The following is a 23,989-nucleotide window of genomic DNA, read 5'->3' on the forward strand; positions in this document are numbered from 1 at the left end:
GGATGCTGGAATTCACTGATCTTGGATGCTGGATGTCACTGATCATCGTGTATGCTGGAAGTCACTGATCATCACGGAAGCTGGAAGTCACTGATCATCATGGATGCTGGAAGTCACTGATCACGGATGATGGAAGTCACTGATCATCATGGATGCTGGAAGTCACTGATCACCGATGCTGGAAGTCACAGATCATCATGGATGCTGGAAGTCACTGATCATCGTGGATGCCTGAAGTCACTGATCACGGATGCTGGAAGTCACTGATTATCACGGATGCTGGAAGTCACTATCATCACGGATGCTGGAAGTCACTGATCATTACGGATCCTGGAAGTCACTGATCATTACGGATTCTGGAAGTCACTGGTCATCGTGGATGCTGGAATTCACTGATCATCACGGATGCTGGAAGTCACTGATCATCACGGATGCTGGTATTCACTGATCTTGGATGCTGGATGTCGCTAATCATTGTGGATGCTGGAAGTCACTGATCATCACGGATTCAGGAAGTCACTGATCATCGTGTATGCTGGAAGTCACTGAACATCACGGATGCTGGATGTCACTGATCATCACGGATGCTGGAATTCACTGATCAGCATGAATGCTGGAAGTCACTGATCATCACGGATGCTGGAAGTCACTGATCATCACGGATGCTGGAAGTCACTGATCACGGATGATGGAAGTCAATGATCGTCACAGATGCTGGAAGTCACTGATCATCATGGATGCTCGAATTCACTGATCACGGATGCTGGAAGTCACTGATCATCACGGATGCTGGAAGTCAATGATCGTCACAGATGCTGGAAGTCACTGATCATCATGGATGCTGGAATTCACTGATCACGGATGCTGGAAGTCACTGATCATCACGGATGCTGGAAGTCACTGATCATCACAGATACTGGAAGTCACTCATCACAGATACTGGAAGTCACTGATCACGGATGATTGAAGTCACTGATCATCACGGATGCTGGAAGTCAATGATCGTCACAGATGCTGGAAATCACTGATCATCATGGATGCTCGAATTCACTGATCACGGATGCTGGAAGTCACTAATCAGCATGAATGCTGGAAGTCACTGATCATCACGGATGCTGGAAGTCACTGATCATCACGGATACTGGAAATCACTCATCACGGACGCTGGAAGTCACTGATCATCACGGATGCTGGAAGTAACTGATCATCATGGATGCTGGAAGTCACTGATCATCGTGGATGCTGGAAGTCACTGATCATCGTGGATGCTGGAAGTCACTGATCATCATGGATGCTGGAAGTCACTGATCATTCTGGATGCTGGAAGTCACTGATCATCACGGATGCTGGAAGTCACTGATCATCATGGATGCTGTATTCACTGATCATTCTGGATGCTGGAAGTCACTGATCATCACGGATGCTGGAAGTCACTGATCATCATGGATGCTGGAAGTCACTGATCATTCTGGATGCTGGAAGTCACTGATCACGGATGCTGGAAGTCACTGATCGTCACGGATGCTGGAAGTCACTGATCACAGATGCTGGAAGTCACTGATCATCGTGGATGCTGGAAGTCACTGATCATCACGGATGCTGGAAATCACTGATCACTGATGTTGGAATCACTGATCATCGTGGATGCTGGAAGTCACTGATCATCATGGATGCTGGAAGTCACTGATCACCGATGCTGGAAGTCACAGATCATCATGGATGCTGGAAGTCACTGATCATCGTGGATGCCTGAAGTCACTGATCACGGATGCTGGAAGTCACTATCATCACGGATGCTGGAAGTCACTGATCATTACGGATGCTGGAAGTCACTGATCATTACGGATGCTGGAAGTCACTGATCATCGTGGATGCTGGAATTCACTGATCATCACGGATGCTGGAAGTCACTGATCATCACGGATGCTGGTATTCACTGATCTTGGATGCTGGATGTCGCTAATCATCGTGGATGCTGGACGTCACTGATCATCACTGATTCAGGAAGTCACTGATCATCGTGGATGCTGGAAGTCACTGAACATCACGGATGCTGGATGTCACTGATCATCACGGATGCTGGAATTCACTGATCAGCATGAATGCTGGAAGTCACTGATCATCACGGATGCTGGAAGTCACTGATCATCACGGATGCTGGAAGTCACTGATCACGGATGATGGAAGTCAATGATCGTCACAGATGCTGGAAGTCACTGATCATCATGGATGCTCGAATTCACTGATCACGGATGCTGGAAGTCACTGATCATCACGGATGCTGGAAGTCACTGATCATCACAGATACTGGAAGTCACTCATCACAGATACTGGAAGTCACTGATCACCTATGCTGGAAGTCACTGATCATGGACGCTGGAAGTCACTGATCATTACTGACGCTGGAAGTCACTGATCATCACGGATGCTGGAAGTAACTGATCATCATGGATGCTGGAAGTAACTGATCATCGTGGTTGCTGGAAGTCACTGATCATCGTGGATGCTGGAAGTCACTGATCATACTGGATGCTGGAAGTCACTGATCATCATGGATGCTGGAAGTCACTGATCATCATGGATACTGGAAGTCACTGATCATTCCGGATGCTGGAAGTCACTGATCATCACGGATGCTGGAAGTCACTGATCATCGTGGATGCTGGAAGTCACTGATCATCATGGATGCTGGTAGTCACTGATCATTCTGGATGCTGGAAGTCACTGATCATCACGGATGCTGGATGTCACTGATCATCGTGGATCCTTATGACTATTTCCAGTGTTCTGTTTTTCATCATCTGCAATGTCCGATCCAACCACTTCAACAGGTTGTTGCTCCTGAACTGTGTGGAGAAAACATTTCCTCTTTTATCAAGCTGCTTTACACACTAATCAATTCCTTGTTTTCCATACCTGCACTTCAATGTACCTCTACCGTCTCTTCTACTTCACCAGAGCTGATGGTTGAGGCAGATACATTAAGGGCATTTAAAAGACTCTTAGATAGGCACATGAATGAGAGAAAAATGGAGGGCTATGTGTGAGGGAAGAGTTAGATTGATCTTAGAATAGGTTAAAAGCTTGGCACAATATCATGGGTTGAAGCGACTATACCGCACAGTAACATCCTCTGTTTAAATTCAACAACATATTTCAATCTAGATGATTTATTCCTCCCTATGACTCAGAAAAAAACTCTATTGCCACACTTTGTGCTCAATCCAAGTCATTTTTGAAAGCAGACACACAACATATTTCTAGCCTCAACGAAACACTCCTCCAGGACCTCCTATAGCACAAACGAGTTCAAAGTTCAATGTACATTTATTATCAATTATACAACCTTGAGATTTGTCCGCTTACAGACAGCCACAAAGCAAGAAAACTGAAAAAAAGCAATTAAAATAAGAAAGGCAAACACCCAACGTGCAGATAAAGAGAAAAAAAAATACAAATCACGCAAACAATAGAAGCAAGCAACTATTTTCCAAACCAAATTGAGTCCGGAGAACCAAATCCCCGGAGTAGCCAGAGTAGGCCCAAAGCCTCGGTCTCCGTTCGTCAGATTAGTGGAGCAGATTGCCGTGAAGTTCACAGGCACAAAGTGTGTAGCAGTGGGAACAGTCACAGCATCAAGGAGAGAGGAATGGACATCACGGAAGAGCGAGTAAAATTTGCCCAACCCTCACCTCTTGTTCTGACACCCTACCTTTCCAGTCTATCTAGGCTGGCGTTTAAATCGGCCAAACACTGAGTTGTGCCCCGCTGGACCATGGCACAGAGAAACGCTTTGTGCCTAGACAGTACCACCCTGTCTGAAGCTGTTCTTGACCTCGCCAAATTGGCTTGGTGCATCCTCGCACCTAGTTTAGGTGAACAGGCACCAAAACACCTCCGCAATGACTCCTCTTCGAATCGCTTGCTCCAACTCCATCTCCGACAGATATACCAACTCCGTCTCCGCAACCAGCTCGAACACATTGCTCTCTGACCGTCACACCAGCATGGCTCATCCCTCGAATCAACTTCGCCTCTGCTCACCTCTTCATTGTTTGCGGTGATAATTTAGTCATATTTCCTGGCTTTTGAACTACCAGTAGGCCGTCGCACAACATCAATCAGGCATCTTAAACCGGAAGGTAGAGTCCATTAAACTTTTTAGCTTCACTGTTAATGGAAGTTATGTATGTTTCTTTAACAGAGCTATGGCCAATTTACCAATCCTGTGGAATGATTGACTGATATTGGCAAACTATTAGCCTGCATAGATTGTCCTGATTCCTTTTTACAAACAGGTAGAAGGACTCCCTCATTATTGGGGCGACTGGGGTGGGGGGAAGATTGTGTTCTTCCATTTCTCTTATTTTCCATAATTTGTTACTGCACCATCAGCACATGCGTCAAGATGTGCAAGGAGAAAAAAATGTGTTTTTTTCACATTAGCTCTGCTAGAGTGATTTTAATTTGGTATCTCAAATTCTGGGGTAGTGATTTGTGAATTCTGTAAAGGCAATTTCAGTTAATCAAACAGCCATAACACCAGAATCACCAGGATCTATCCTAGGCCCAGAACATTGATGCAATCACGTCAGCGGCTCAACTTCATGAGGAAGTTTGGTATGCCAACAAAGAGTCCTGCAAATTTCTATAGATGTTCGGAGACCAACATGTTGACTGGCTGCCACAAAGCATCGTACAGAAGCTGCAATGTGTAAGGTGAAAAGCAGCTGTGAAGGGCTGTAGATTCAGCTAGCTTCATCAGTGGCAGCATTCACACCCCGCCCCCCACACATGCACACACATTTGAGGACATCTTCAAGAGGTGATGACTCAAGAAGGTGGCAGGTACAGGAGCCTGAAAACCCACCTCAACATTTTAGAAACTGTTTCTTCACCTTCACCCTCATGTTCTGAACAGTTCACAACCCCGTGAACACTCCCTCACCATTCCTCTTTTGTGCTATTTATTGTTTGTAAGTTTCAATTTTTCATGTATTCCACTGCACTGCTGCTGCAAAACAACAAAATTCATGACATGTGTCAGTGACAATAAACCCAACTCCGATCACCCATATAGAAACATAGAAAATAGGTGCAGGAGTAGGCCATTCGGCCCTTCGAGCCTGCACCGCCATTCAGTACGATCATGGCTGATCATCCAACTCAGAACCCTGTACCTGCTTTCTCTCCATACCCCCGATCCCTTTAACCACAAGGGCCATATCTAACTTCCTCTTAAATATAGCCAATGAACTGGCCTCAACTGTTTCCTGTGGCAGAGAATTCCACAGATTCACCACTCTCTGTATGAAGAAGTTTTTCCTCATCTCAATCCTAAAAGGCTTCCCCTTTATCCTTAAAATGTGACCCCTTGTTCTGGACTTCCCCAACATCGGGAACAATCTTCCTGCATCTAGCCTGTCCAATCCCTTTAGAATTTTATACGTTTCAATAAGATCCCCCCTCAATCTTCTAAATTCCAGTGAGTATAAACCTAGTCAATCCAGTCTTTCTTCATATGAAAGTCCTGCCATCCTAGGAATCAATCTGGTGAACCTTTTTTTGTACTCCCTCTATGGCAAGAATGTCTTTCCTCAGATTAGGGGACCAAAACTGCACACAATACTCCAGGTGTGGTCTCACCAAGGCCTTGTACAACTGCAGTAGAACCTCCCTGCTCCTGTACTCAAATCCTCTTGCTTTGAATGCCAACATACCATTTGCCTTTTTCACCGCCTGCTGTACCTGCATGTCCACTTTCAATGACTGATGTACAACGACACCCAGGTCTCGTTGCACCTCCCCTTTTCCTAATCGGCCATCATTCAGATAATAATCTGTTTTCCTGTTCTTGCCACCAAAGTGGATAACCTTACATTTATCCACATTAAATTGCATCTGCCATGAATTTGCCCACTCACTTAACCTATCCAAGTCACCCTGCATCCTCTTCACATCCTCTTCACAGCTAACACTGCCGCCCAGCTTCATGTCATCCACAAACTTGGAGATGCTGTACTTAATTCCCTTGTCTAAATCATTAATATATATTGTAAACAACTGAGGTCCCAGCACTGAGCCTTGTGGTACCCCACTAGTCACTGCCTGCCATTCTGAAAAGGTCCTGTTTATTCCCACTCTTTGCTTCCTGTCTGCCAACCAATTCTCTATCCACATCAATACCATACCCCCAATACCATGTGCTGTAAGTTTGCACACTAATCTCCTGTGTGGGACCTTGTCAAAAGCCTTTTGAAAATCCAGACATGAAATTCGTCAGACATGATTTTCCTTTCACAAATCCATGTTGACTTTCTCCGATGATTTCACCGCTTTCCATATGTGCTGTTATCGCATCTTTGATAACCAACTCTAGCATTTTCCCCACCACCGATGTCAGGCTAACCAGTCTATAATTCCCCGGTTTCTCTCTCCCTCCTTATTTAAAAAGTGGGGTTACATTAGCCACCCTCCAATCCTCAGGAACTAATCCAGAATCTAAAGAGTTTTGAAAAATTATCACTAATACATCCACTATTTCTTGGGCTACTTCCTTAAGCACTCTGGGATGCAGACCATCTGGCTCTGTGGATTTATCTGCCTTTAATCCCTTCAATTTACCTAACATCACTTCCCTGCTAGCATGTATTTCCCTCAGTTCCTCCATCTCACTAGACACTCAGTCCCCTACTATTTCCGGAAGATTATTTATGTCCTCCTTAGTGAAGACAGAACCAAAGTAGTTATTCAATTGGTCTGCCATGTCCTTGTTCCCCATGATCAATTCACCTGTTCCTGACTGTAAGGGACCTACATTTGTCTTAACCAGTCTTTTTCTTTTCACATATCTATAAAAGCTTTTACAGTCAGTTTTTATGTTCCCTGCCAGCTTTCTCTCATAATGTTTTTTCCCTTTCCTAATTAAGCCCTTTGTCCTCCTCTGCTGGACTCTGAATTTCTCCCAGTCCTCAGGTGTGCCGCTTTTTCTGGCTAATTTGTATTGTTCTTCTTTGGACTTGATACTATCCCTAATTTTCCTTGTCAGCCATGGGTGCACTACCTTCCCTGGTTTATTCTTTTGCCAAACTGGGATGAACAATTGTTGTAGTTCATCCATGCGATCTTTAAATGCTTGCCATTGCATATCCACCGTTAACCCTTTAAGTATCATTTGCCAGTCTATCTTAGCTAATTCACATCTCATACCTTCAAAGTTACCCTTCTTTAAGTTCAGAACCTTTGTTTCTGAATTAACTATGTCACTCTCCATCTTAATGAAGAATTCCACCATATTACGGTCACTCTTACCCAAGGGGCCTCGCACGACAAGATTGCTAACTAACCCTTCCTCATTGCTCAATACCCAATCTAGAATGGCCTGCTCTCTAGATGGTTCCTTGACATGTTGGTTCAGAAAATCATCCCACATACATTCCAAGAAATCCTCTTCCTCAGCACCCTTACCAATTTGGTTCACTCAATCTATATGTAGATTGAAGTCACCCATTATAACTACTGTTCCTTTATTGCACTGTTATGCCTGCAGCCCCCTCCTTTGTGAGAATTGCAAGAGCACTCTTGGGTTGGGTCAGGGGACCCAGGAAAAGAGAGAGAGACGTGCAAAATGCCTCGTTCCCCGGCGATGTAAAATCACGGGACATATCCATTGTTTCTTGGAGACACATTTGTGGATTGCGATCCTATGCTACGTGACAGCCTTCGGGAAAAGTGGGCTGGGTGACGGGGAGAGATTGCATCATCACCTCAACCTGATTGACATCTTCAACCCTGCAAGTCAGGCTAAAAGAGGGGCTGTAGGAACAGCCCCCTCAAACGCACCAGAAGAAACGCTAGCGATCCCGTAATAGCGGGAAGCCATTTGAAGGAAGCCACGTGCATTCAGTTCCTTTGCCTTGGAGCTGGTGGCGAGTACCACGGAAAACAACTTTGAACTAACAACGGGGAACCAACTCCCCCGACTCAACGGATTGGCCTCATAAAAGACACGGGCAAGTTTAAGACTGTCTCTCTCTAAAATCCAAAGAGCTGCATCTTGAATGAAAATTGACTTTTATTTTTCCATCGGACAATACAGTATCCCCTAGACAAACGATAGAGCTATTTCTTATTGATGATTATGATTATACCCACGCTTTTAGATTGGGTATTGACGACGTATATTATCTGAATGTTTGTATTCATCTTATTTTTGTGCCCCTTTATAAATAAAGACTTTTAAAAATAGTACCATCAGACTTCAACAGACCTCTCTATCTTTGCTGGTAAGTGACCCAGTTATGGGGTACGTAACAACTTGGGGTTCTCGTCTCGAGATTTGATACCAAATTGGGGAGCCAGTGGATCGGGCTTGTAAGTCCAAACTTGGATCTGGTACGCGGGTAGCCAGACGGGAAACCAGCAAAGATGGACGTGGATGAATTTATAGAAAACCCGACTCTGGGGGCGCTAGAGGCGGCCACCAAATCAGACTTGATAAATTTGGCGAAGGGGTTAAACCTCGCAGAGGTGAGGTCGTCAGTGAAAAAGCGGGAGGTGCGAAGGGCCATAACTCAGTATTACATCAAGAAGAATGTGTTTGCAGCTGAGATATTGGAAAATATCCCTGAAAAGGTACCAGCTAGTGGGATGGCTCAGTTAGAGTTGGAGAAATTAAGGTTGGAACATGAAATTAAGTTAAAGCAGCTGGAAGCAGCCGAGAGAGAGAGAGAAAGAGCCGAGAAAGAGAAAGAGAGAGAGAGAGAAAGGGCCGACAAACAGAGGGAGCATGTGCTCCAGCTAAAGGAGTTAGAGGTGAAACGGGATCATGAGATCCTGCTAAAGGCGTTAGAGGTGAAAAGGGAGCAGGAAAGAGCTGAGAAGCAAAGAGAGCATGAACTTCAGTTAAAAGAGCTGGAAGCAGCTGAGAAGGAGAAGGAGAGGGAGGCAGAGAAACAGAGGAAACATGACTTGGAGATGGAGAAGTTAAAGCAAGAGCAATGAGGTCAGGGGTCAGACCGAGAGGAGCAGTTTAATGTTAGTCGGGCGTTGAGGTTAGTACCCCTGTTCGAGAAGACAGATGTTGATAGTTATTTTTTGCTTTTTGAAAAGGTGGCAGTGAATCAGAAGTGGCCTAGAGCACAGTGGGTGGCATTGTTACAAAGTGTGTTAAAAGGGAAGGCACAGCGGGCATTTGCGGCGTTGTCCATGGAGGAGGAAGAGGAGGAGAATTATGACAAAGTAAAGGCAGCCATTCTCCTGGGTTATGAGCTAGTACCTGAAGCGTATAGACAAAAGTTCAGAAATTTACGGAAAGGGTGGAATCAGATGTATACCGAGTTTGCCCATGAGAAGGGTGTGCTCTTGGACCGTTGGTGCACCGCAGAAATAGTGGATGAGGATTATGGGCGTCTCAGGGAGTTAATTTTGATTGAGGAATTTAAGGGCTGTGTTCCAGAGGAGATCCGGATGTATTTGAATAAGAAGCCAAATAAGTTCATCTCAGAATTTGCTAGATTCGCAGATGAATATGCCCTAATCCACAAGGCAAAGTTTTCCTCGAATAAAAGTTCCCCGAGAGACCGTGGGAACGATCGAGAAAGTCCGCCGGCTGAGGCAGAGTTCCCACCGGGAGCTAGTGGTAAGGTTGAGGGGGAAAGGCCAGACAGCCAGAGATTTCCGGGCTTGACCTGTTTTAATTGTGGGAAGAGCGGGCATGTTGCATCTCGGTGCTTTGCTCCAAGGAGGGAGACGGGAAAAGGGAAAGCAGCAGTCCCTATCGGATGTGCCGTGCAGTAAATCGACAAGAAAGCCCCGGGTAGACAGAGTACGAGAAGGGTCTGAGACTTGTCTGTCACACGGGATCATGTCTTTGAGGAAGGGGACCCACCAATTCCCGTACGAATCTGGAGAGACACGGGGCTGAGCTGTCGTTGATCAGCAGTAAGGTACTAGAGTTTGGTCGAAAAACGGGTATGGTAGCGGTGAAAGGAATAAATAAAAGGATAGAAATGGTGCCCTTACATAAGGTCATTATGGATTGTGAGCTGGTATCTGGACCAGTTGAAATAGGGGTGCCATCAGAATTCCCGAGAACTGACGTGGATGTCCTTCTTGGTAATGATTTAGCCGGGGGTAAGGTTTGGGCAGCCATGACGCTGATAAAACAGCCTGTGAGTGTTGAGGCTCCGTCCCTAGCTTCCAAGAGCTATCCCGCATGCGCGGTCACTCGCAGCCTGTCGAGAGCGGCAGCTGAGAACGAGAGCAGTTTAAATCTGGCCAGTTTCGATGTGGCCGAGACGTTTTTACTGACCCTGTGCCACGAGGGTTTAGAGGGTGGTAAAACGAAGAGTAGTAAAGTGAAAGAGGGTAAGGGAGAGGAGGTAAATCATCCCTTAGCGAGGAGCAAGGTTCTAGAGGCAGAAAATAAAGATGAGGAACCGTTAGAGCGGTTAAGAGGTCCAGAGTTGGACATGGATGATCTGTCTGGTGTGGCAGACCTGTTTGATGAAGTTGAAAATTCTAAAGGTGTTCCCGACAATGAAATGAGGGCAGTCCTAGATGAAAAGGGTGCCCTTGCCTTGAAGAAGTCTGCTGGGTTGGCAGATGAGGTTGTTTCAGCCCGTGGGGTTGAGTTTACTCCGGAAGGGAGTTGCCCAGAGAGTAACTGGGAGGATCAGGGGAATTTAGAATTTGAAAAGGTTACGGGCATTGAAGGCCTGAAAGAGGTCAATGTCCCGTTTGAGTGTTTCCAAGATGGGGATGCACTTGGTGCTGAACCTAGTAACGGAGCTCAGAAAAAGTCTGAGGTATTTGATTCAGCTGAACGAGACGGCCGTCCTTTTGGGTCAGATAGACTGGGTTCAGTGAAGAAAGAGTTAACCTTGGTAATAGGGGGAAGTGAGAGTTCCCCGGTGTTTGTGCTCGAAGGTGTGGTGAAACTTAATGCGGAGCTCAAAAATGGGGAGATAAATATTATTATTGAAGGAAACGGAAAATCTGTAGTTCCCAAATCGAATGAAGAAATTTTAAACCCGGCAGATCGCTTACAGGTTAAGCCGGGAGATAGCGGAGCCCCCCACGCTATTGTTATTCCAGAATGTGGTGTGAAGAGGCAGAATTTGAAATGCTGCCTGAGCAAAAGGTTCGAACTGAAAACCATTAGCCTGAAGGGTCCTGACGAGTGGGCTAGCCACCTGTGTAACATTAAAGAATTGGGTGGAAATTCACAAGATGGTCTAAGTTCGGGACATGGTGTTGAGAGAATAACGCCTATGAAAGAGGCAGGCGGGAGTTTACCTCGCCAAATTACCCAAGTTCCCCACGTAGGAACGCACCGGAAAAGGGACGACGGTTAATGGGGGGGGGGGGGGGGCGCCATTTTTAAATAGCCCAGCCGGTTACACGGGATTTCGACAAAGCATGTGAATAATAAAGACAACCCCCGGAAGCCTGCCTGTTAAGTCTGAAAACGACCGAAAGACTAGTCTTCACATAAACTTTTGTAAATGCCCGTAAGCTAAGATCACCACTCCTTAGTTTTGTTGCTGAAAAAAAAATAGGTGGTTATTAAATTGAAGTCTGATGCTACAAGACTTTAGTAAGGTACAAGATGTTAAAATATTAAAGGAAGTGACACTGTAATTGTTAACTGTTTGGATACTGAATTGAATGTATCACTGTATTACTCTGTAGAAAAGAAAAACTTTGGTATTGTGTTAGTTTCCCCAATCGTGTAAGACTCTGTACTACTTCGTTTTAACCACTGGTAAAAACGCTGTGAAGAGGGGAGGTGTTATGCCCGCAGCCCCCTCCTTTGTGAGAATTGCAAGAGCACTCTTGGGTTGGGTCAGGGGACCCAGGAAATGAGAGAGAGATGTGCAAAATGCCTCGTTCCCCGGCGATGTAAAATCACAGGACATATCCATTGTTTCTTGGAGACACTGTTGTGGATTGCGATCCTATGCTACGTGACAGCCTTCGGGAAAAGTGGGCTGGGTGACGGGGAGAGATTGCATCATCACCTCAACCTGATTGACATCTACAACCCGGCAAGTCAGGCTAAAAGAGGGGCTGTAGGAACAGCCCCCTCAGACGCACCAGAAGAAACGCTAGCGATCCCGTAATAGCGGGAAGCCATTTGAAGGAAGCCACGTGCGTTCAGTTCCCTTGCCTGGGAGCTGGTGGCGAGTACCACGGAAAACGACTTTGAACTAACAACGGGGAACCAACTCCCCCGACTCAACGGATTGGCCTCATAAAAGACACGAGCAAGTTTAAGACTGTCTCTCTCTAAAATCCAAAGAGCTGCAACTTGAATGAAAATTGACTTTTATTTTTCCATCGGACAATACAGTATCCCCTAGACAAACGATAGAGCTATTTCTTATTGATGATTATGATTAAACCCGCGCTTTTAGATTGAGTATTGACGACGTATATTATCTGAATGTTTGTATTAATCTTATTTTTGTGCCCCTTTATAAATAAAGACTTTTAAAAATAGTACCATCAGACTTCAACGGACCTCTCTATCTTTGCTGGTAAGTGACCCAGTTTAGGGGGAATGTAACAGCACGCATTTCTAATTTCCTGTTTAATACCATCCCCAACCTCACTTCTACTGTTAGGTGGCCTGTACACAACTCCCACCAGCGTTTTCTGCCCCTTAGTGTTATGCAGCTCTACCCATATCAATTCCACATCCTCCAGGCTAATGTCCTTCCTTTCTATTGCATTAATCTCCTCTCTAACCAGCAACGCTACCCCACCTCCTTTTTTTTCCTGTCTATCCCTCCTGAATATTGAATATCCCTGGATGTTGAGCTCCCATCCTTGGTCACCCTGGAGCCATGTCTCTGTGATCCCCACTATATCATATTCATTAATAACTACCTGCACATTCAATTCATCCACCTTGTTACGAATGCTCCTCGCATTGACACACAAAGCCTTCAGGCTTGTTTTTACAACACTCTTAGCCCTTATACAATTATGTTGAAAAGTGGCTCTTTTTGATTTTTGCCCTGGATTTGCCTGCCTGCCACTTTTACTTTTCACCTTACTGCTTTTTGCTTCTACCCTCAGTTTACACCCCTCTGTCTCTCTGCACTTGTTCCCACCCCCCTGCCACATTAGTTTAAATCCTCCTGAACAGCAGTAGCAAACGCTCCCCCTAGGACATTGGTTCCAGTCCAGCCCAGGTGCAGACCGTCCTGTTTGTACCGGTCCCACCTCTCCCAGAACTGGTTCCAATGCCCCAGAAATTTGAATCCTTCCCCCTTGCACCATTTTTCAAGCCATGTATTCATCTGAAATATCCTCCTGTAATATCTTACTGTAGATAACAACACAGAACGCTACAAGTACCCAGCAGGTTGAGCAACAGTTGTGGAGAGATAACATTTTGGGCCAATGACCTTTCATGAGGTCTTAGCGAAATTCTTAAATGAAAACATCTCACCTGTGTTCACTACAGAGAATGACACTGTGGTAGGACATGTTTTAAGTTGTAGGAACCTTTAGAGAATGAATGAAATGTCCCAGGTAGTCTCTCCCCCACCTCCCTTCTTTGCAATTTAAAACGTATTCTATTTTTGGCCTTTTCTAATTCAACCTGAACTGCTAATTGTTTTTTTCTCCCCAGATGCTGCCCGAACAGCCGGTATCTGCAGTATGTTCTCTTTTTATTTCAGGTTTCCAGCATCTGCAAGTTATATCATGACCAAATAGAAGGATATGGGAACACAGATCTGTAATTCCTTTAAAATGGCATCACAGCTAGATAGGGTCGAGAAGAGAGCTTTTCATACACTGGCCTTCATAAGTCATGTCATATTGAGCATGAGTTGAGATGCTATGCTGAAGTTGTACTAGATGTTGGTGAGGTCTGATTTGGAGTACTGTGTGCTGTTCCGGTCACTTATCTACAGGAAATATATCAATAAGATAGAAACACTACAGACAAAATTTACAAGGATGTTTCCGGGACTTGGGAACCTAAGTTAGGACTTCATTCTCTTGAGCATAATAAAATGAGGGGAGATTTGATAGAGGTGTACAGAATTATGAGGAGTATTAAAAGGGTAAGTGCAAGCACAGTTTGTCCACTGAGGTTGGATGAGACTAAAATTTGAAGTCATGGGTTAAAGCGAAAAGTGATATATATTTAAGGAGAACGTGAGGGCGAACCTCTTCACTCCGAGGGTGGTGAAAGTGTGGAATAAGCTGCCAGTGGATGTAATGGATATGCGTTCAATTTCACCAGTTAAGGGAGGTTATGCGAAGTACATGAATGAAAGGGATATGGAGGACTGTAGTCCAGTTGCAGGTCAGTGGGTCTAGGCAGAATAATCATTCAGCACAGACTAGTTGGGCTGAATGGCCTGTGACTCTGATTCTATTGCCTTTCAACTCGCAACTTCAAAAATACTGGAAAAAGGAAGTAAATTCCTTTAATCTTCTTCTAAAAGAATAACGGCTCCAGGAGGTGATGTTCTGGGGCTGTAGTCAGGGCAACAGTCGTAAGCCGATCAATAATTACACGTGCAATGTACCTTTCGGAACTAAGTATCATGGATGGTTGGCTCAGTTACTCTTCAATGGTGTCACTTTCATCAAACCATATTTGAACCAAATTTGGCTCAGAAATAATGCTGACAGCAAAAATACCTAATAAGTGGATTAAACTGCTTTTTCTATGCAAAGCATTAAACAAAGTGAACACATCCTTAGATCATTGAAGAGATTCAAACTGAAAGGGTAACACCAGAAAGTGCAAAAGCTGGAATCTGGAGTGACACACAAAGCACTCGAGGAAGTCCCGATGTAGGATCTCAGCCTGAAGCATCAGTTATCCACCTCATAGATGCTGCCCGACCTGCTGAGTTCATACAGTTCTTTGTGATTTGCTCAAACTGAACGGGTACCCATTTTGAAAATGTTCTAACATCCACACAGTTTCAGCCTATAATCTCAGTTCTCAGAGCTGTTGCTCTGGTTACACTGCCTCAGCTCTGCAGTCTGTCCACGACCATCGACAAAAGACCACCTGGTGGACAGAGCAAAACACTTAAGGATTTGCTCACAACAGCCTCTTTGAAGAAATGTAACATCCCCACTGGCTCCTGGGAATACTTGGCCCTAAATCCCTTAAAATAGAGTGGTAGAACCATCCTACACAAGTTTTGCAAACAGAGGCCACAACCCCCAGCAACCCACCATTTTAACCCTAGCCCAATCACAGGACAATTAACAATGACCATTTCACCTACTAACTGGTATGAATTTGGACAGTGGGAGGAAATCCACGGATTCACGGGGAAGAAGCTACAAACTCCCTAGAGTCAGGCGGCATTGGAATTGAACTCTGAACTCTGATGACCCGAGCTGTAAAGCAGTCATGCTAACTGCCACACTACTGTTCCGCCCCACGGACAGTGAAGATGCGATGCCACAGGGTGTGTCGAACCCTGCATTCCATCAGCCTCATCTCACAACACCCCAACGGTCTCAAGCAACTACAGAATTAGCTGCGAAACTAAAGTCAAGAGGCGCTGCAGAAGAGTTGTCCTAAAGATAGTGCCAGGCTTGAGCTAATGGTGCTGTAATACCAGCTGATTTATTCTACGCCCTTGCAGGATATTTTTCACAAGTTATCTACAGCACCACATATGTGTTTATATCCGCAGGTCACAGAGTAGGACTATTTTCGTCACATGCCACCTGTCACCAGCAGTGTACGTGAGATGGTGACCTGTCTTGCCGACACCATTGGGTTCCTGCAGCTTTTATGTCAGCGGGGAAGATGTTTTAATATTGCAGCAGCAGGATCACAACTATTATTTTCTTATTGCCAGCAAGTAACAAATTAAAGTGCATCATCCCCCAAGGAAATTGTTCTCACAAGAAGTGCCAGACTGCTGCTACCTCACCAGGATCTCCCTTGTGTACGTAGGTGGCTACAGTAACAAGCACCTGCTGGCCATTACCCACCCACAGCCTGATGCCAGTGTACAGCCAGGATACGGCCCAAAGGCTGATGCTCTTATCTCACTGTCAGTGCAAGCCACTTCAGTCATCCTCATGGTTGGGTGTTAACCCACGTCGATGAAGAAGCCAACTTCCTGGCGGGAATATCAAATAATTTTTAATGTTTCATTAACAATTAGACAATTGACAGGTGGAGAACGCATGTTGTAATCTGAACTGAAATTCAGGAAGTTTCTCGGAACTCAAGCAAAAATCGAGAGGAATGAAATCAGGCAGTTTAGGTGCTGAGAAGAATCAAACAGTACTCACGACGTGCGATCGTGGATTAACCTTCACATTCTGTGGGCTGCTTATCAAACTCCCTGGGCAGTTGTGATCATGAACTGGATGCTGTGTGTAAACTTTCACTGGTCTAACTCTCACAATCTTCTAAATTTGGACTCTTGATCTCACAATCTACCTCATCAAAGGTATAGTCCGCCTGTACTGCACCGTCTCGGTAACTACAACACCATTTCTGCATTCTGATATTGCTTTTCCCTTTCTACTACCTCACTGTACTTATGCATGAAAATATCTGTCTGGATGGCATGCAAACAGATCTTTTCACTGTGTCTTGGTACGTTGACAATAATAAGCCATTTACAATTGCCAATTAGTTTTTGGCCCATTCTACTAGTTGGAACAGCTTCTACCTTTACCCTTCCTAATGTTTGTATTAGATCTCCTTACAAACCTCTCTCTCCCAAGGAGAACAGTCCCTAGCTTTGTTGGTCAATCAGTTTAATGGGCATTCCTCAAATGCAGAATTTCCTCACCCTCTCTGAAGACTCCACATCTTTCCTGAAATGGAAGACCCAGAATGAGACACAATTGCAAGATCGCATCGCGTTTGGTTGCAACAACCTCTTCAGATGCAACAAATGATACAAATGTGTGCTAAAATAATTTTCTTGTGATTATCAGACCCTCGTAGTACAAAATGCTGTAAGTCTGGTTCATTAATTCAATCGTGAGATCAATGGCGGGGGAACTATGTTGGCTTGATTGTTACACGGATAAGGCCCTCATGCCACAGTGGTTTGCTTTCATTTGCGGTGAGATGAGGAAATGCCACATGCTTGTTCTTGCAGAAACGTGGCACAGGGCAATGTCTCATGCACCATCCGTCTTCAGTCTATGCCACTCAGGGATGTGCAAATATTATTTTGTGACGTTATGTGCTGTGTGTGACTGTATACACTGAGTTTTGCACCTTGGCCCCAGAGGAACAGTTTTGTTTAGCTCTATATGTACATGTGTATGGCTGAATGACAATTAATCTTGAACTTGAATGCTCCAGATGTGGCTGAACCAGTGTTTTGTGAATGGGGGGGGGGGGGGTGAAGTTGTCATGGAAACTAAAGATCAATTGGCAATCATTTTCCTGAATTCTATATGAACTCTGAATGACAGAGAAACTTTGAAGGGCTGAATGGCCTACAGTACATTTTTTCCAGGATTTCCAGGGTTGAAAACTCTCATACCAGAGGACATGGACTTAAGGTGAGAGGGGGTATGTTCAAAGGAGATGCGTGGGGCAAGATTTGTTACAGTGGGTGCCTGGAATGTACTGCCAGGGGTTGTGGGGGGAGGCAAATGCAACATAAATATTTACTGGCTCTTAGATATGCAGGGAATGGAGGAATATGGACCATGTGCAGGCAGAAGGAAATAATATAGTTGGGCATTTAATTACTAGTTTAACTAGTCTGACATAATGCTGCAGGCTGAAGGGCCTGTCCTGTCTACTGCTCCTATCTACTGCTCCTGTTTTCTGTATTTATAAGGATTCACCATGGGTTCTTGCTTCTGCTTTGATAAATCCCATGATCTCAGATCTTCAACTACTTCGAGTTGCAAGTCAAGTTTATTGTCATATGCACAAGAACATGCATGCAATGAAAAATTTACCTCCGCAACATCACAGGTATTTTGCATCATACAAGCAGCATTCACAAGAAAAGCACAAAGTAAGTATCAATTATTTTAAAAATTGCAAGAATGAGCACCATCAGAACAAATAGGTAAGTTCCTTTTAGTGCAAAATGTTCAATGTAATCACGGTGTTGCTACACTGAGGTAGCAATTAGGGTTTTAGGGTTCAAGAATGAAATGGGTGAAGAGAGGTAGCTGTTTTTGAACTTGGTGGTGTGGACGTTGCCTGATGGTAGCTGGAAAAAGACAGCAGGGGCCAGATGGTGGGGAACGTTGAGGTGGGGTATTGCTTTCTCGATGCAGCGCCTCCTGTTGAAGTGTCCGATGGTGGGAGGGATGGACCGATGATGTGCTGGCCAGAATCCACTGCTCTGCAGTGTCCGATGGTGGGAGGGATGGACCGATGATGTGCTGGCCAGAATCCACTGCACTGCAGCTTCTCATCCCCCTGCTGTTTAATCTGCCAGACAGTTTTCAATCAACGATGCAATCATAAATCTCTGTTCTTGTTCCTTTCATTAGAATTGTGCCTCTAGTTTATGTTGTCTCTTCTCGTTCTTTCTATTGAAATATAACGTGCCACACTTGGAGCGGCATGGTAACATTGCGGTTACCACGATGCTATTGCAGTGTCAGTGACCTGGGTTGAATTGTCCCCACAGTCTGGAAGGAGCTTGTACGCACACCCCCTCCCCCATGACCACATGGGTTTCTTCTGGGTGCTCCGGTTTCCTCCACAAGTTCCAAAGAGATACAGGTTACTAGGTTAATTGGTCACATGAGTGTAATTGCAGTGGCACAGGCTCATTTGGCCAGAAGTTTCAAAGGTTTCAAAGGTACATTTAATGTCAGAGAAATGTATACAATATACATCCTGAAATGATTTTCCTTCGCAACCGTCCAGGAAAATCAGAGGAGTGCCCCCAAAGAATGAATAACAGTTAAATGTTAGAACCCCAAAGTAACCCCCCCCAGCTCCCCTTCCTCAATGCATAAGTGGCAGTGAGCAACGATCTCCACCCACCAGCAAAAAAAAAAGCATTGGCACCCGCCACCAAGCACTCAAGTGTGCAGCAAAGCAACAGCATAGACACAGATTTGCAGTACCCCAATGACTACTCATTCACCCGGTATTTGACATACCACAAGCTCTCTCTCTCTCCCTAATAACAGAAAAAAAGGTATCTCCATTTCACAGAGAGGGAAGACATAACAAACAACTCACCGGTTTACAATGTTTAAAGTCCATTGCATCGCTTTTTCCGAGCTCCGTGCCCAAAGGTCTCAGATCTCCGGGCACGCAACCTTAGATCTTCCAACTCCCACGACACACCGATCTCCTCCTTGGACACCGACCTCCAATCCCACACCCCCAACCCCCCCCCCCCATCTCCAGAACCATGAGAAGTGCCTGTTATAATGCTGTATCTCAAAATAAAATAATAAAAATAAAAGTAATTTCTCTCTAGTTACTTCCATCTGTCACCTACCTTCCTCTTAGTTCAGTGCACCTCCAAGTTTTGTGGCATCTGCATATCAAGAGATTGTGCTCTGTGCACCCAGGCTTCCATCATAGTTAGAAAGGCAGCGATCCTGGTTCTGATCCCTGTGGAACGTTACAGTATACTATCATCCAGTGCAAGGGACAACTCCACATTTCCCTTACTTCAGCCAATTTTCTATCCATGCTGCTGCACTCTCTTTTATCCATGACATACAAAATGGAAGTGGGAGTCGGCTATTTGGCTCTTCATGCCTTTCTTGCTCTTTTATAAGATTGTGCTGATCTTTTACCCCAGTGCCCCTTTTCTGAACTTAACCCTTTATTCCTTAACATAGAACATGGATGGAGGGGAAGCGATGGACGTAGTGCACTGCCATTTACATACTATAGGAGAGTGAAGCATAAATCAAAGGCACTTGGCATCAAAGAAAGTGTGTTAGAATGGACTGAAAACCATACTGCACAGGAACAGGCCAATTACATTTGTCCTGACCATGACAGCATTGTAAACCATACATGGCCTATATCCCTTCCTGTTCACGTGTCTGTCTAAATGTCCTTTAATATCCAAAAACTATCGATCAAACATGCTAATACATAGATGTTTACATTTAAATACTCAGCTGACAATAAATACAATGCCTATAAAACGTATTCACCCTCCCTTGGAAATTTTCATGTTTTATTGTTTTACAACATTGAAACACAATGGATTTCATTTGGCTTTTTGTGACACTGATCAACAGAAAAGACCCCTTTGCGTCAAAGTGAAAACAGATCTCTACAAAGTGATCTAAATTAACTACAAATATAAAACACAAAATAATTGATTGCTAAGTATTCACCCCCTTTAATATGATACACCAAATCATCACTGGAGCAGCCGATTGGTTTTAGAAGTCACTTAGTTTGTAAAATGGGGATCACCATGTGCAGTCAAGGTGTTTCAACTGAATGTAGTAAAAAAATACACCTGTATCTGGAAGGTCCATCTGCTGGTGAGTCAGTATCCTGGCAAAAACTACACCAGGAAGACAAAAGAACACTCCAAGCAACTCCACAGAAAGGTTATTGAAAAGCACAAATCAGGAGATGCATACAAGAAAATTTCCAAGTCACTGGATATCCTTTGGAATACTGTTAAGTCAATCATCAAGAAATGAGTATAGGAGTATAGGAGTAAAGAGGTCCTTCTGCAGCTGTACAGGGCCCTGGTGAGACCCCACCTGGAGTATTGTGTGCAGTTTTGGTCTCCAAATTTGAGGAAGGACATTCTTGCTATTGAGGGAGTGCAGCGTAGGTTCACAAGGTTAATTCCTGGAATGGCGGGACTGTCATATGTTGAAAGATTGGAGCGACTGGGCTTGTATACACTGGAATTTAGAAGGATGAGAGGGGATCTGATTGAAACATATAAGATTATTAAGGGATTGGACACACTCGAGGCAGGAAACATGTTCCTGCTGATGGGTGAGTCCAGAACTAGAGGCCACAGTTTAAGAATAAGGGGTAGGCCATTTGGAACAGAGATGCGGAAAAACGTTTTCACCCAGAGAGTGATGGATATGTGGAATGCTCTGCCCCAGAAGGCAGTGGAGGCCAAGTCTCTGGATGCATTCAAGAGAGAGTTAGAAAGAGCTCTTATGTACAGCGGGATCAAGGGATATGGGGAGAGAGCAGGAACGGGGTACTGATTGTGTATGATCAGCCATGATCACAGTGAATGGCGGTGCTGGCTAGAAGGGCCAAATGGCCTACTCCTGCACCTACTGTCTATTGTCTAAATGGAAAGAATATGGCATAGATGTTAATCTGCTTAGAGCAGGCCGTCCCCAAAAACCGAGTGACCATGAAAGAAGAGGTCTAGTGAGGGAGGCCACCAGAAGACCTATGACAGCTCTGGAGGAGTTACAAGCTTCAGTGGCAGAGATGGGAGAGACTGCACATACACCAACTGTTGCCCGGGTGCTTCACCGGACACATCTTCATGGGAGAGTCACAAAGGGAAAGCCACTGTTGAAAAGAAAACTCACATGAAATCTCGGCAGTGTTTGCCAGAAGGCAAGAGGGGGACTCTGAAGTCAGCTGAAAGGTTGTTCTATGGTCTGATTAAACTAAAATTGAGCTTTCTGGCCATCAGACTAAATGCTATGTTTGGCGTAAGCCAAACACCGCACATCATTAAAAGCACACCATCCCTTCCATGAAGCATGGTGGCGGCCGCATCATGCTGTGGGGATGCTTCACTGCAGCAGGCCCTGGAAGGCTTGTGAAGGTAGAGGGTAAAATAAATGCAGCAAAATACAGGGAAATCCTGAAGGAAAACCCTAATGCCTGTACACCCTGTACACATCTGACTTCCAATATAACTCGGAGTCCTGCCATGTGCAGAAGTTCGCTGATGACACGGCCATAGTGGGGTGTGTCAGGAATGGACAGGAGGAGGAGTATAGGAAACTGATACAGGACTTTGTGATATGGTGCAACTCAAACTACCTGCGTCTCAATGTCACCAAGACCAAGGAGATGGTGGTGGACTTTAGGAGATCTAGGCCTCATATGGAGCCAGTGATCATTAATGGAGAATGTGTGGAGCAGGTTAAGACCTACAAGTATCTGGGAGTACAGTTGGACGAGAAGCTAGACTGGACTGCCAACACAGATGCCTTGTGCAGGAAGGCACAGAGTCGACTGTACTTCCTTAGAAGGTTGGCGTCATTCAATGTCTGCAGTGAGATGCTGAAGATGTTCTATAGGTCAGTTGTTGAGAGCGCCCTCTTCTTTGTGGTGGCGTGTTGGGGAGGAAGCATTAAGAAGAAGGACGCCTCACGTCTTAATAAGCTGATAAGGAAGGCGGGCTCTGTCGTGGGCAAAGTACTGGAGAGTTTAACATCGGTAGCTGAGCGAAGGGCGCTGAGTAGGCTACGGTCAATTATGGAAAACCCTGAACATCCTCTACATAGCACCATCCAGAGACAGAGAAGCAGTTTCAGCGACAGGTTACTGTCGATGCAATGCTCCTCAGACAGGATGAAGAGGTCAATACTCCCCAATGCCATTAGGCTTTACAATTCAACTGCCAGGACTTAAGAACTTTTTAAAAGCTATTATTAATGCTTTTGAGTTAGTGATTTAGATGCATATCATATTATTACTGAGTTAAGTATTGTATGTAATGAGTTTTTGCTACAACAAGTGTATGGGACATTGGAAAAATTTTGAATTTCCCCATGGGGATGAATAAAGTATCTATCTATCTATCTATCTAATGCAGTCTGCAAGAGAACTGTGACTTGGGAGAAGATTTGTTTTCCAGTAAGACAATGACCCCAAGCATAAAGCCAAAGCTACACAGGAACAAAGTTAATGTCCTGGAGAACCCAAGTCAGAGTTCAGACCTCAATCCAATTGAGAATTTGTGGCTTGACTTGAAAAGGGCTGTTCACTCATGATCCCCATGCAATCTGACAGAGCTTGAGCAGTTTTGTAAAGAATTGGGAAAAATTGCAGTGTCCAGATGTGCAACGATGATAGAGACCTATCCACACAGACTCAAGGCTGTAATAGCTGCCAAAGTTGCATCTACTAAGTACTGACTTGAAAGAAGTGAATACTTAGCAATCAATTATTTTGTGTTTTATATTTGTAATTAATTTAGATCACTTTGTAGAAATCTGTTTTCACTTTTATATAAAAGAGTCTTTTTCTGTTGATCAGTTTCAAAAACAGTGAAATGAAATCCACTGTGATTCAATGCTGTAAAACAATAAAACATGAAAACTTCCCAGAGGGGTAAATACTTTTTATAGGCACTGTATTTAGTTGATCTACAGTTTATCTTTAAATTTGCACACCTTCCCAATTTTGGATAAGTGTGGCGACTGTGGCAAGTGTGTGCAAACTGTCAGAGTACCATGGCAAAGGGAGATGTTCAAGTGAAATATAGGCATTACAGGGCATAGCAGAGTTAGGGGAATAGATTCTGCTCTCCAAAGCCAAGACAGAGAAGCCTGCAAGCTGTGCTACCTGCTGGTGCCAGGGTTAAGGACATCTCTTCTGAACCATTGAAGGATATGGAATGGTATGGGGAGGATCCAGTCATTGTGGTCCATGCAGTTACCAACAATGTAGCTAAGGTGAGGAGAGAGTTTCTGCTGAAGGATTATGAGGAGCTTGGGGCAAAAGTGAAAAATGGAAAAATATGGTTGATGATCACTAAATTACTGCTGAAGCCACATGTATACTGACAAAGGGTAAATCTGATTAGAGAGATAAAGTTGTGCCTCAGAACTTGGTGTGGGAGAAATGGGTTTAAAATCATGGGACACTGGAATTTGCTGCCAGTCTTTTCTGGTGCTCTCTCTTTGCATCTCTTAAATCATTTCAAAGTTTCAATGTTTCAAAGTACATTTTAATATCAGAGTATGTTTACAGTACACAAGCTGAAATTTGTCCTCTTCACAGAAGTCCACAAAACAAAGAACCCCCACAGAATGATACAAACATCGAAGCCCCAAA

Source organism: Hemitrygon akajei, chromosome 14 (assembly GCF_048418815.1).
Source record: "Hemitrygon akajei chromosome 14, sHemAka1.3, whole genome shotgun sequence".
NCBI classification, from domain to species: Eukaryota; Metazoa; Chordata; class Chondrichthyes; order Myliobatiformes; family Dasyatidae; genus Hemitrygon; species Hemitrygon akajei.